The 13,902-nt window shown below is 36.4% G+C and overlaps 1 protein-coding gene across 1 annotated transcript in view; it reads left to right on the top strand.

The window, feature by feature from the left end:
- Positions 1-585: 585 nt before the first annotated feature.
- Positions 586-13,902, top strand: part of LOC108601987 (short neuropeptide F) — a 28,032-nt gene continuing 14,715 nt past the window's right edge. Inside the window, 1 exon segment of the mRNA XM_017989985.2 lies at positions 586-1,090. The gene's annotated coding sequence lies outside the window, so the exon portion shown is untranslated.

Below are 13,902 nucleotides of genomic sequence, written 5' to 3'. Positions count from 1 at the left end.
TCAGATTATTTTACATTTTAAGTGATTAAACAAAATGCCAAATATGAAATGTAAATGCAGCTGCACAATGAAATCTGAGCTTCCCACCCACGATGAGTAAAAATATTTATTAAATTAAATGAAAATCTGCACAAAGAAAACCTACGCCAAATATACATATGAATCGCATTCAACCCCCTGTGTTGATTAACGCAGAGGTGACCAACAGTTAAGCGCCGCCTACCAAATATGTGCGTAGGTGAAAGTTAACTATAGCAACAACAGCAACAATAAAGAGCAACCAAACAGCAGCAACCAAATCAAATGCCAGCGAATGGCAGGCAGCTATATACGCACAGCTCTAAATCAAGACGACTTCGTTCCGCTGACGTCACAGCAATGAAATGCAGCATTGCGTGGGCTGCGTGCTGTAAGCTTTCGACGATTAGCCAAGACACAAACCGCAATGTGCCAATGCAGAGCCGGCTGGCTGGCGGACGTGGAGCTTTGGATTGAATGCGCAACAGGAGCAACCAGTTGAAGTTGAAAGTAGACGCTATAAAATAAGTGGTCGTCGTGGCTGCCAACGCATTCGTTTCGTGCGCGTCGACAGTAACCAAAGCAGCCAACCAAAACAGCAGACCAGCCGTCGCAGTTAGAACGATTCAAAAAAGTAACAGTAACTGTTTTCAAATTCATTTTCAAGTGATCTATTAAGCATAGTTTTTGGCATTGTTAACAAAACTCTATTGTATTTCTGTATTTCTGGCCAGTGCTGTGATTTTTTCGACCGTTTTTCTCTCTCATTTTTTGTGCATCTTTTAATTGGAAAAGTTTTTGAAGCACTTTTAACGCGAGTTTTTTTTGTCCAGCTGTACGTTTCTGCAACATATAACCAAATGAACGCTTGAACAAAGTCGTGCACACTCTTGACAAACAAACCTGAAAATTTGCTGATAACGTACAACAAAATAAATAGATATATAAACAAAGTCGATTAAATTACTCGCGTAAACGGTAAACGTGCGTAAATCAGAATTTGATTTCAATTTAATTGTCGCAGTAGCTGGCAATATAAAGCGATTTATAAATCACAAAATTTATTCAACAGGTAAGCTTGTTAACAATTAATTTAAAATGCATTGACTAAAAGTGCTCTAAAACATGAATAAATTAAGGCGCTTCTAAAATATAACTGAAGTATAATAAAAGTCCTTTCTCTAACTTAAGAATTTAAAGTATTTGAAATATTTGATAGGCTTAAAAAGAATTTGTTTATCATATATTGTGGCAATGCTATTTTCGAAATCAAAGATCAACACAACTAGCAATAAGTATTTTCAGCCACACTTATAAATTTGAAAAAAAATTTGCATTTAAATTGTTATAATGAAAATTTATAAAATTATTGACGACCTTGCCTCAAGTTTTTTCCGTTCTAAAACGACACATCCATTCTTTTTGAGCAAGATCCAAATAGTTAAAATTTCTGGTACATGCACATTAAATAAGCTTCTTAGTCCTGAGTATCCAACCCCAAAATCTAATATTCATCAAATATTTTACCAGCAAGAAAAGGTAATTGTGCTTTGGGCCTGCTGGACATGATCACTTTGTATTTAATTCTAAATATAAAATGAATTTGTTTTTAATAGCATCGTTAGTATTTTGAGACTATATTTATCTTTAAATATGCTCTGCTAAAAGGCAAACCAAATCAAGCCGAGCAATCAAAAAGTAATAATCAATACAAAGTTTTAGACAGCACAGACGAACTTCTCTGAAATACTTGAAATTTTGTGAAATGTCAAGAGAAATCCCCATATCAAAATTACATAAACGACTTTAATGCTCATAAAACAACAATAATTGTCAAACAATTTCGTTTTGTAATGTTGTTCCCAGCAAGTGGCAGCCAAATTTAAGCGACAGTCTAACTGCTCTGAAGGACGTGCGTTCAAATACTTATTAAGCTACTTTGTTGAGCACAAACATTGCCTAATGTGTGTTTGTTCTTTTTGTGAATTTACGATTGAAGCGGAAAGGGATCAGAGAGCCTTGAGAGATGCTCGAAGCAGCAAAGCCAATTAGTAGCTAAAAGAGATTTACGCATCATTAGAAAAGACAGAGAAAATATTTGTTGCTTCGCATCGAAATTAAGCAACCTAAAAAGGTGTTAAATGCTGTTTGATTTATAATTTAATTTGTGCTAAAGAAGCAGCTGTTAATTATTAGGGTTAAGCGTAAATGGGCTCAGGGGCTTGTGGTACAGACATAGCATAAAAAAGAACAGGGGCAAGCTAATTTAGAATTTTTGGCTTAATTTTAACATTTGTTTTATAAGTTTTGTTTGTTAGGGCTTATAATTAGCATGCCCTCAATCTGCGGACTAACTCAGACAAACACTCAAAGATTTGTGTCAGTTGATAAAAAAAAAAATTATCACATGTAGGCGTACCTTCAGTCTTGCAATTTGCTCATCTGCAAATTCGCTTTACTTGTTGTAGTTGAAGCATATAATCAGACTTGTGTATGTGGCTGGGCTAATATAAAGGCGGAAGAATAAAAATAACAAGACAGCCGCTGTGTACTTAACCAAATGCTCATGTATGTTGGCAGCGACGCCCACAACAAATGATAACTATCGGTTTGTTTGTTTAAGAAAAAATTAGCATTTCTTGTAAAATATAAGGCAGCACATGCTAAAATTATATGCGATGCTGCCTGCGGCTCAAGACAGATCAATGGATAAGTGCGGCTTAATTTGAATGAGGGTTCGTGCTTGATTTAAAAACAGGAATTGCCTACTTTTCAGCGCAATGTAATTTAAATTTGAGAGTGACTGTCCCGCTTGCATTAAATGTAATTAAAAGAATTGTTGTTGTGAATTATTCAGTCTGCTGCATAACAGTTGCAAGCTGTAAACAATTCGATTAGCAATTAAAAATACATGTCCATCGAGTGCGCTTTCATTATGATAAAAAGTGTATGAATGAATGATGATGTTGCACCTAGAGTATTGTAAAATATATGTGTATATGCATTTATACATCTAAAGTGCTGTATAGTCTCAAATGGCAATAGTTGAATGCAAAAGTACTCAAGTCCAAGTGCAAAGAATACATGAACTGCTGCCGCGGAAGGACATGCCCCATGCCAGCTGTTCTCTAAGTGTTTTTTACGGTTTTATTGTAACTGTTTTCAGCAACTTTTGCAGCCACATGCATTTAATAAATTATTAGTCAATGCTGGGCGTGGTTTGTGGCTTAAAATAGTTAACTATTTTTAGTTGTAGTTAAAAATAAACTCGACGTCAGAGCGCTAGTTTGTACTTACCGCTTACATCGTAAATGCAAATTGTAGTTTCCTTTTATTTGTCAAAAATTTTGTGCTATTGTTAGTCTAACCGTTCTGCATACATCCGTTCACAAATGCACTTCCGGACTTAGAATAATGCTTGCATAATTTACGCGTTGCACCTCATGTGTTCATAAATCAGCATAAATTGCATTAATTATCACATGTTGGGTGTATTTAATTATATTTGACAAATTTAACAAGAGCGTTTGGCTAACATTATTGGGGCTAAAAGTATTTAGTATCAACAAGTATTGTTTAAATTTATTGCATTTATTTTAAATGAAATTTGTTTTAGTAAAACATAACTTTTATAAAACAAATACTTCATCAGCAAAACAAATTGAAATGACATTTGACTTAAGCTGCCCGCAAATTTTGAAACACACTTTAAAATTTGTACATTATCGGGAACAGGCTGCGTATGCATAATATTGATTTAATTTGTTAAATAAACAAACAGTGGACAAAGTCCAGCAATCAATATGCAGCGCGATTTAATGCCAGACAATTTATATATACGAAACATAAAAACAAAATACAAAAATAAGCAAATCGACGAGGCGACAAGAAGCCGACGGCAAATGTTTTTCCTTGGCTTCCGGCGAATGTCAATGCCACAAATTTGGGACACACGCAAACAGGCAAAGAATGTTGCTCGACTATAACAACAGCAACAACAACAAGATAAACAATTGAGTTGAACTAGACACAGACATTTGAGGGCGACTGAAGTCACACTCAGCTAGCCAGCAGGCTTGTTAGGCATTTGAACTTTAGTGGCAAACGCCACCTGGCGGTCAAATTATTTATCTTGGCCAAAACTTAATTAGCTGCCTATTTCAATTTTCCAGCAAATTAAACTGACAGCAATAGCAAAGAATAATACGAAAATTTATGTTGCAAGCCAAACTAGTTTTTGTGCTTTTTGGGGCCATATTAGTTTAATTAAACTAACAAAGCCAGCTGTTATTAGAGGACTAAGAGACAGTTAGTAACCCAACTCAAAGCAAAGACACTGCGTAAGCAAGTCGTAGACAACATAATATATCTGATATTAAAATATGTAAAAGGCAAACAGTTGGTGCAAACAATCAACAGGTTGACAGCATAGCCAGCTTACCATATCTAGAGCTACAGCTACACATACCAACAAGGGCAAATATATGTGCTTAGATATGTCAGGTAGTCTGAGCAAGAGTCTGATACGGCAAAGGAGTCGTCGCATTTGTAACGCTAACGTGTCATAAATACGAAGCCAAGCAGCAATGTGTTGATTCTGTTGACAGCACAAGCAACAGCACACACACACACACATGAGTTGCTTATATCCATTAATTAAAGTGAATTATTTAAATTGATAGAATACGCTTTATGCGTTCGGTTGACAGCCCAGGGCGCCGTATGTAAATGTCTTTGAATTTAATTAAATGCATTAGCTAAGGCTTATGTGCAAACAGCACACGTAACGTGATGAATGATGCTTGAGAAATGATAAAGGTAAGCAATGAAAGGATAATGGCTAGACAATGGCAAACAATGATTATGAAATTGTGTAGTAAGCAAATATGTAATGGATTTATATTTTAATAGACTAATGCCTAAGCAGCTAAGCATGCAAAATATTTACCCAGCTTTAAGTTTCACAAACTGAATTCTGCCTTCACTGCTTTTCGTCCTTCACAAGCAGAAAATACTGTAGCTCATAAATCAGTTCTCAATTTCATTTTTAAAATGCAACTCTCTGTCGCACACAGAGAGAGAGAGAGCAGAAGACCGAAGCTCAGATTACTGTACTCAAAGCGCGCTTGAAAATTCTAACTATTTATTAAGCAAACAATGCAAAGCAAATTGGATAAGACACTCCTTAATTTTTTGCTTGCTTTTTTTTGTTTGGTGAGCAATTGCAGAAGAAATGAAGTGCCAAGCGTATAATTTACTTGTGTGTGAGCATGACTGTAAAAAAAAATCTTTACATTGAGTGGATTTGTTTCTTGGATTATGTTTGCTAACAAGCTCAACGGGCAGGCCTTAGTTCTTTCTTTCATGCTGTGCACGTCGATTGCATAGCTTATAATCTTTGGCTAATTGCTCAACTATTTAATTGGGGGCTAGTGCTTGATATACACTTGATCTACATCAAATCTGTTTGATGAACTGACAGCACGACCGACAATCTTAATCAGTGTGCGACCAGTAAACTATAGTTGGCTATGCCCTTGTGTATTACGTGTGACAATTAAGCGTTATGGCGTACATTAAGCTGGCCAACAACGTGCTGATAATGTCCTTTATGTAAGCCACAAAGCAGCAACGTGGCGTATGCGTAATCACAGCTAGTTTGTTGCGCATACGCTGCGCGAGCCTTGCTGTGATTAATGCCTTTGCTGCTTATGCGCCAACCAAATGAAGAGTTATTTATGCTACAAGCTGCAGTTTCGGTTTGCATTTGATTGAGTGGGAGAGCCACACAGCCTGCGAGATTTGTTGCTGCCATTTGACTAATTTTTTAATTTGTTACAATCTCAGTGTGCAGCAAACGGCTTTGTTTATGCGCTTACACCAGCTTATGCAGTTTAAAATAAGTATAAGCTGCTTATGGTAGTTTGCGTTTTGTTTAATTCAACAACATTATTAGTTGCATAAATAAATGCGTATAAAGCAAAGTAATTACCAAGCTTGTATTCCCGATTCAGCGACTGTTATACATTGCTTAGCCTTTGCGCGATTTTTCAATTGAAAATGCTCTTAATTAGTTTTATTTCCCATTAATTAGAAGTGCTCAACTTCTTTGACATTTTCAATTTAATTTTATAGATTATTGTATGGCAACAGACTTTTTATATACATATTTTTAAAATGGCCGAGGGTAACTCAACTCGGCAGTCCAAGTTTATATAAAATGGTCTTCGTCTCATGCTGATTATTTTATTAATATTATGTGCCAATTATATTTACGAATTTGTGTTGACTTTAAAAACTTTGTGCCGCGTTAAACGCAAGTGTTAATAATGGCACCGCCAATTAATTAGCTAATTAAATTTTCAGCTGGCTCAAAACAAAAGCTTGTCCGACACTAAAGCACGTTTCGCTGTAAGATATTTACCTGCTGCCTGCTCTGCAGCATTTTGAGCTTGAATAGCCATTTAACAACAACAAAAATTCCAGTGTTGTGCTGGACGCATAAATTTTAAGCTGTAGGCAGCTTAAAGTAATAACTTTTGTTGGGCTTCAAACAATTATGTGCTCAGCCTTCTCATTAGCGCAAAAAAGGACGAGCAAGTGAGTTGAATCGTTGAACAGGCAGCTGCAGCTTAAAGCTCAATTTATGCAACTTTTTATAAAGTTGAGCGATTAGTAGCAAGCAATTTATCACACATACGCCTAGTAACTGCACTGCATGCCACACACTCACGCTGGCCTTCAAGGTGAACCTGTAACCCACTCAAAAACCTCCACAGCTATGCACTGGAAAACAATCTGACCAAATGAGCAGCAGCAGCAGCAGCTTGCCCTCTGGCTGTCAGTGCTGCAGCAGAGCGTACTCGTAAATCAATCAGGCGCATTGGTATTTTTTAATATAAAATGGAGCAGACAGCAAAGACAGCAGGAGCACTCGTCAGCGTGAGATTTTCATGTGCAGTGAAGCAAGTGTCTGACGGTTTTGGGGTGAGCCCCGGCGCCATCCATATGCAACACTTTAACCTATAGCGCTTGGGCAGGTGTCCGTATGCATAGCTCACAGTTGTGAGGATAATTGATGAAGCGCATAGCTGACCAAACATCATCATCATCATCATCATCATTCATCAACAAATGTTTGAAGAGCTAAAAAAGCAATGCAATGTGTGCATAAATCTTTTACCAACTGCACGTGCATGAAACAAAATATACCAATTGAATAGTCAGCATTGTTACGCGTTATTATTAAAATGTATTTAATCAAAATATTGGCTATATAGCTTGCATATATATTAAAACAGCAATCAATAAGTGAAAAGTAAGAGCTGTTATTTTAATATTTTATAAGCAAACCATAAAAACATGTGAAAAGTTTGATTAAAGGCACGCACCCAAAAAAGTATGCACAAATTTTATGACTTTCCTTTTTGTATGTGCTTCGCTTTTTTATAACTTGTCTCTTTTTTGTAGGTGCGTATTTTGTTACAAGTATTTCTTAATTGCTTTTTGTGTCACGTCGAATTAAACTTGTGTTAAATTCATTATGTTGCCACATGTAAAACAAATAGCAAACAAGCATTGAATTCAACATGTGTTTCATTTAATATGCCTTGTTAAATACCAAATGCTAATTTTACATAACTCAAGGATTTTCAACGCATGAAGCACAGCTGTGGCTGTGTACAGGCTTAACGCCTGCATATGTAAATGCAATTTGATTTAATAATGTTGTGGGCTTAAGCGCTTTATAATAAGTTTTGTCGTTGTGGTCGTCGCCAATTATTATTAATTTATTGAAACTGTTACTGCAATTCTGAGTTCAGATCAATTCAATATATCAATTGCTCTAAGTAAAGCTCAATTTGCTATAAACAATCACGTGCTGCTTCTGATTGAGTAGTAAAGTAAAAATCACGCGCTGCGCGTCAATTAATAGATAAACACTTATCAGCCATCGATTGGAAAAAACTCCAAATACTGCTATCTTCATATACATAACATCTATATCTAATCCACACTGAAATAAGCTGCGTAGAGAGCAATGACTGCGATAAGCTGCGCTATATTTTGTGTTTAATGCCCCGCCCACTCAGCTGGCAGCTCATTAGTTGTCGCTGCTCGCTATTAACGGCTTCATTACAGCCATGTTATTTATTTATAGACGGTCACATATCGTATTAATAAGCAGCTTGTACTACGCCACAAAAGTTAGTACTGCGATAATGAATTCAAAACATTTGCCAAGCACACACATATGTCAACTTTAAGCATTAACCAAATGCTTAATCGATTGTAAAACTAAGTGCTGCATGCATTTGGCCTCAAGCTGCGTTGAAAAATATTTTCTCTTGCCTGACTTGGCGCAAAATTAATTACACGCTCTTGCTCACTCTAAGTGCGGCTCATTATTTCTTCTTCTGAATTAAAATTGTAATTTTGTCTGCGCTGCCTTTAGGCATTTGTTGCTGCAAGCGCTTTAAAATGCACAAACCGTTAAATATTTGTTTAGGCATTCATTTGCAAAACTCTTTTTGTTTTAATGTAGCTCATTAGTCTTGGCAGCCAACGCAAAAAGGTTCAATGAAGCAATAATATACGTAAACGTTGCCAAGTAATTGGAAAGCTTAAGTTTTCCAATTTAAGCTGTGGGCAAATCTAAATGTCATAAGCAAATGCATAGCATATTTGCAATTAACAACAAATTCTTTGATATTTTTTAGCTGCGCTAGAGCAGAAAATATCAGCAGCCTAGCAATATAATTTATAATTCAATTATAGCTACGAATGCTGTTCAATGAATTTATGCGATTTAATAATAATTTTGTGTCTACTCAAGTTGCGTCGAGCGAAAAAATGCAAACAGTTTTTTATTCAAATTTCAGATTTTTCACTGTCCAAGCGAGACGCAACATAAATCAAAAGCAGACAGACGCGTCTGCCTAAAATGTTACATAAATCAAACGAGAGCAGAGCTAAAGCATTAGCACTTAACGTTGCGTCGCGTTTAGTTAAAGACAACAGCAGTTTGTATGTGGCAGCAATTGTAATAAATTCAACAATACAAGACGCTTGCGAATGTCAATAACTAACAGTTTTTTATCAGCAGGACTTATGCTTTAGCTGCTGCGCTGCCTGATTGAAAGCAAACAAACAGCAGGCACAAAAACTCACATGCGCCTAAAAGCAAGCAGCAGAATTTATTTACTTTAACCAACTGCTTTCAAGCCTGTCAGCTTCAGTTTAAGTTTGCTGCCACTTGTTGAGACGCGCGCTAAACAATTTGCATGCCAAGGCCTGCTTAATGGAAATTGGTGTAATAATTACACGAATAAATTGAATTAACTGTGTAACTTGTGCTTGTTGCTTAGCTTACTCAAAGCTTAGATTAAGTGTTAAGTGCGACTCTGATTGCAGCTTAAACAAACTTCAAATCAAGTCCAGCTTTTTAGAGGCACTTCACAGACTCGTAAACAACAGTGCTGCCTGACATGTCACATAAAACCACAAAAAGTGCCCATCAAAAATAAAAATTGACAGCACATACACAAGCTCCGGCGTGGGCGTTACATGCAGCTTAAGTGCTATTAAAATAATATTTTGTTGAGTGCGCATATTTTCAGCTATTTGAAAAGCATTGAAAAGCCATTAACATGTGCATGCATGTTTATATTGTAAAACGATTATTTATTTATATAAACAAACACACGGCTATGGACATTAAATGTCACTTTGAATTTATGTTATTTTAGCTGCAATTCACAGTGAAAAGTGCCATTTGCAATAGCAAGCAATTTTTATGACCAACTGTTTCAAAAGTAATTTGCCAAATTGTTGTTTGTGACATTTGACTTGCAGTAGCTTAGGCAATTACTACGCTGACCTCTCACTTGAGTAGAATTGTTGCATTGCGCTGTCAATAGACTAGTAAAAAATTTCATTTTATTAACTACCCTCAAGCTCTTAAAATGAGCCTAACAAAGACCGTCTATTGATTATGGTTAAGTGTTGTGGTTTGCTAATTCATTGTAACTGTGTATTTGCCGAATCGATTGAGCGTCTAACCAAATGCACTGATGTCATTTCCGGGGGCTGCTGGTTTTGTTGGCCTTAAGCCTCAGTCTATCTTTCGCAATATTGCATGTTTGCGGTAATTTGTGTGCACACATGGAGCTACATGGCTATTCACTTACTTAGTTGCATGTTTGCTGGTGCCACAAGAAAGCCGCAACTTGACGTCATTTATGAAATATGCACAGCCAAATTTCAACAAGCAAAGGCGCATATTTGTTAAAGTTTATTGGCGCTGAATATTGCAACTTAATTTTGCTTACTTTATGCACAGTCAATTGTTTATAAGTAAAGTGCTGGCTGCATTTATTTTAAGGCAATGCGTCTGCTCCTGCATACATTAAAAGGCAACGGAAATATGTTTGCAACAGCTGCAGGCGTCTTACAGATCCTTCTAGCAAATTACAGCAGAAAGCACAAATACATACAAATGCTGCGCACACTTTGTGTATGAAATTTCATATGGGCTGCCAGTTAAGTTTGCTGCCTATGCTTGTGTTTGAGCTTTCTGGCTGAAGTAAGTGCTACTAATTAGCTGGCAGAGTTTCAAGAATTCAACTAAACTGCTTAGGAACCAAGCATATTGTGTATTGAAGCCAAGCACTTAAATATATATTTATACGTAACTGATAAATTTCAATTACCATTTGTAATCAAACTATAATTGCAATTCAATAATTAGTTATGAATGATTGCAAATAAAATAAAACATTATTCAAGAGTTACGGCTTTAAATAATTCTGAGAATTATTTTCTTTACATAAGCATATTTTTAATCAGCTCTTTGTTATTGTTAGCTAGCTTAAATAGCTTCGCTTTAATAAATTTTGCTTCGCTGCTTGCTTGCTAATTTGCATGCGCTTGATATGCAATTGATACGCCACAGCTGATGTAATCAATAAATTGAATCGATTAGCCTTGGTTCAAGGCAGACTTCGAGTGCACGGCTAATCGAATATCTGCTACAAAAAATGGCAATTTTAAATTTTACATTTATTATTTAAAGCGTGTAATTTCTCAAGCTAAATTTGTGTCAAGCCTTTGCCATAGCAACTATAAAAAATTACACGCAGCTGCCAAGTCCATGCAAATAAGTCGCATTGCTTGCATGCAACACAAAAAGTAAAAGTATTTTCACTTTTTTTTTGCTGCTGCTTTATGTGACAGTATTTTTTTTCTTTTACATTGGCGCCCTCATTGTGCGCTCGCAGTAATTTACAGCATCTTGCTGTGTGTGTCTGTGTGTGTGTGTGAGCGTGACTGTGTGTGTTACTTGTTGTATTGTTGCTCAGTTTGGCGCCTGTTGAGTGGGCTGTTGGCAAATGAGCGGCATTAGTGAGCGCTTTAAGTTGTTTTTTTTTGAGTGGGCAAATTGTAAGGCAGAAAACACGTTAAGTATGTAGAATTGGAAAAGTGTGCTATATATTGAGTAGGCTCTAATGCGTGGTTATTAGAGCTGAGATAAAATTTGCGACTCATTAAATTTAAATACGCATTTTACTCGAATTTCAAAAGATGTTATGAGCGCAACCTTCTACTTGTTTACGCTATCGATAGCTACAAAGGTGTTATCGATTAAAATTAGCATCTTGTGCAACATAAGAACCTAATATTGAAGTATAGTTTATTTAAATTGAATACACTAAAGTTTAGTTCATCAATTAATTCTATCATAGCTTGTACTTACTTAATTAAATTTGTAGCAATCTTTTCTTTAAAGTTTCTTTAAGCAATTAATCTTTAGTACATGCAATCTTCAACTTTCTTTAGTTAATTTACTACAACCTTTTCAATTGCTATTGTGTTGTCGTTGCATTTATGAGCTGTGACAAGCCATTAACGATGCGCTTGAAGAGATAAACACGCAAAGCTAAGCTCAGTCAAGCTATTTTTTAGCCTGGGCTAACACATTTCTATGTACTACATGAGCCGGTGTCAAGTCAAGACAATTGGCTTTGTTAGCGTTGCACAGTGGCCATGTGCAGCAGCTGCAACTACAGTGGGTGCAGGTAGTATATGTAAGAGACAGCAACATTTTATTATTATGACGAGCAGTTCGAAAGCATGTCAACAAACATGCAACTGTGTGGGGGGCACAACCAACACACACAACTGAGAGAGAGAGAGAGAGAGAGCACAGTGGGCTGCCGCCACACACGTGGCTGGGCGCATAATGGCAAATTTGCTGGCTGGCATCATCGTCAGTGCATAAGCTTGAGGCACTGACTGACTGGCTGGCATGTGTCAGGGGGAACTTTTAAATTAGTGCTAGTAATTTAAGTTGCTCTGTTGCTGTTGCTCTGTCATCAGTTGCAGTCAAGCGTAATTTGTTATTGCCACAAAAATTTGTTTGCCTGCTGGTAATCCAATGATGACCTTGTGAACGAAACCTGAGCTAACACCTTTCCAAACGCCAGGCTAGGCGCCCAGTGCCCACATTAATTTATAGGCTGCCAAACATGTTTGCCACAAGAGCTGACAGCTTGCCACAAAATACTTGTTGCATACTTTTAGCAGCCGAAGACCAAGAAAATCGCATCAAATTTGTAATCTAGGGCTTGGCTGCCTTCGGTAATGCTTGGCTGCCTTTAAAAATGTTTAATTTTAGTTTTAACCTTACACATTTACCAAAGGGCGGGCGCCTGCCCGCAAGGCATGTGTCAAACTTAACAGCTTTAAGGCACATTGAAGTGACTGCATATTGGCATTGACTGGCTAGCATATGGACTCACCATGCACAAACTCACTCACAGACACACTTTATATGGTATATTGCGGCTGACTAATTGACCCAAGTCCGGCTTGAACTGGCACTGATTAAACCAATCGAGTTGTAGTTGGCTCTGTTGCTGCTGCTGCTGGCACCCCAAAGCGTTTTTGATGCGAGCCAAGGCAAACCTATTAATAAAAGCTCGAGAAATGCTCACGCTTAATTAAGCTATCGATTTGTATATGCAAAATAAAATATCTAACCATAACCATATGCATAACACCTAAATAAAAAGTGCGCATGGCATAGGAAGTTTTTCTGTTTTGTGCCTTTTATTTCAGACCGACATTTTTCGGTTGCGCTGTGAAGCATAAATTAAGTGGAAACTACATACACGTACATATAAAGGAAGATAGGTGTGTTTTTGAAAAAACCAATAGTTTTAACTTTAAAGGTTAGCTTAACTCAAAGCTGTTGATTTCAATTAGCATTACTAGTAATATAATTGTAATGGTTTATTGCGATAATAAATAATAATAACAGAAACATGTTGTGAGATTACTCAAAATGATTCAAAATAAATGAAAATTATTATTTAGCTATTTCAATTATTAATATCAATAAATGCAGTTAATTGGGAAGCAATTAATTAGCTATAAAAGTCTTTACTATTTGTTTTGCCGCAAGTAAATATTCTAATTTTATTATTTCTTTTGTAGCAATGTAATCAATTAAAGTAAACTACATAATAATCATTCCTCCACATATGCTCATAATTTCAATAAATGGACTTAATACAAAAATAAATATAAACATTCATTCATTGACAACACTTAGTAAAGAAAGGCATTCAATTTGTTCTCAATCAGTTTACAAACTTGATATAACTACTGGCACTCAATCGTTGAGATTCCACAAAATCGCACTCAAGTTTCATTCACAAACACTTTTGAAACATATGAACAGCATTCATTAGTGGCACACTCAATTACGAGACTTCTTATGGCCGAGTGCCTGAAGAGTGTCAAAAGAACAAGCAATAGTAAATCCATTGACTGCTTCAGTATCTCAAGCTAAGCGCCCACACACACACACAGACAGACAGA

The sequence above is a fragment of the Drosophila busckii genome, chromosome 2L (assembly GCF_011750605.1).
Source record: "Drosophila busckii strain San Diego stock center, stock number 13000-0081.31 chromosome 2L, ASM1175060v1, whole genome shotgun sequence".
NCBI lineage: Eukaryota > Metazoa > Arthropoda > Insecta > Diptera > Drosophilidae > Drosophila > Drosophila busckii.
This window is presented reverse-complemented; position numbering and strand designations above follow the sequence as displayed.